Source organism: Gracilinanus agilis, chromosome 4 (assembly GCF_016433145.1).
Source record: "Gracilinanus agilis isolate LMUSP501 chromosome 4, AgileGrace, whole genome shotgun sequence".
In the NCBI taxonomy this organism is placed as follows: domain Eukaryota; kingdom Metazoa; phylum Chordata; class Mammalia; order Didelphimorphia; family Didelphidae; genus Gracilinanus; species Gracilinanus agilis.
Genome location: NC_058133.1, coordinates 217,443,476 through 217,445,074, shown reverse-complemented (window position 1 = coordinate 217,445,074; position 1,599 = coordinate 217,443,476). Strand labels below are relative to the sequence as shown.

The 1,599-nt window shown below is 35.1% G+C and overlaps 1 pseudogene; it reads left to right on the top strand.

The window, feature by feature from the left end:
- Positions 1-266: 266 nt before the first annotated feature.
- Positions 267-1,015, top strand: LOC123247255 (annotated as a pseudogene).
- Positions 1,016-1,599: the final 584 nt, after the last annotated feature.

The following is a 1,599-nucleotide window of genomic DNA, read 5'->3' as shown; positions in this document are numbered from 1 at the left end:
TGACAATATGTAAGTATTTTTTCAAGATGATACATGCATAACCCAGATCAAATTGTTTATCATCTCTGAAAGAAAGGAGGGAAAAGAAGGAGACAATTTGGAGCTTATTATTTTGGAAAATGAATGTTGAAAATATATATTACATGTAACTTGGAAAATAAAATATCTTTACAAAACACAAGAGATCATAGGAATTCATGGAACTTTCCTTTAAATGATTAAGATATCTAAAACCATTAGCAAGCATTATATGAACCAGATGGCTCATGGTGATGTGGAATAGTGATTGCCTGTATAATTGTTCAGTTTTATGGAGCACTCTTCAGAGAGGATGACTGTTGGATCTGTATGGAATTCATGTCTATTTTATTTAACAAGTTTTACAAATATGTATATAGTATATTAATTTATGTTATTCCGGAAGAAATTTTAGGCAAAATTACTTTAGCAATTGTGATAGCTCTAAACCACTTAAAAGAAAACTTGAAAATTATTCACAGTCATCAAAGCTTCTAATATTCTTCTGGATAGAAGTGGAAATATTAAACATTGTGATTTGGTATTAGTGTACAATTTGTGGACTCCATTGCCAAAACAAAAGATGCTGGGTGCAAGCCATACATGGCACTTGAAAGGATAGACCCAAGTGTGTCAAGGCAAGGATATAATGCCCATTCTGATGTATAGAGTATGGACATCACACTGTGTGAGTTGGGTATGGGCTGATTCCCTTATGCAAAGTGGAACAACGTATTTGATCAGCTGACACAAGTAGTAAAAAGAGACCTCCCACAGTTAAGTAATTCTGAGGAAAGGGAATTTTCCCCAAGCTTCATTATCTTTGTCAACTTGTGCCTTACAAAGTATGAATTCAAAAGGCCAAAGTATAAAGAACTTCTGAAACATCCCTTTATTTTGATGTATGAAGAATGTACAGTGGAGGGTGCTATGCTACATTTGTAAAATCCTGGATCAAATGCCAGTGACTCTCACCTCTCCTATGTTTGTTGATTGATATTGCTGCTATGTCAAACTCTAGAAAAAGGGCTGATGGAATTGGAAAATAATAAATGCTGGAAGAAATGTGGGAAAATTGGGATACTAATGCACTGCTTGTGGAATTGTGAACTGATCCAATCATATTGGAGAATGATTTGGAACTATGTCCAAAAGGACTTTAAAACTGTGCATACCCTTTGATCCAGCAATACCAATACTAGGTCTACATCCCAAAGAAATTTTTTTTAATTAATAATTTTCATTTTTTAGAAAAGTTTTCATGGTTACATGATTCGTGTTCTTACTTTCTCCTTCACCCCACAGACCTCCTCCCAACACCATAGCCGATGGCCATTTCCCCTGTATTTTACATGTGTCATCAATCAGGACTTATTTTCAAATTGTTGATAGTTGCATTTGTGTGGTAGATTTGGGTCTATATCCCCAATTATGTCCCCCTCAACCCATTTGTTCAAGCAATTGCTTTTCTTATGTGTTTCCTCTCCTGTAGTTCTTCCTCTGAATGTGGGTAGTGTTTTTTTTTTTTCCACAAGTCCCTCAGAATTGACCTAGATCATTGCATTGCTTCTAGTACAGAAG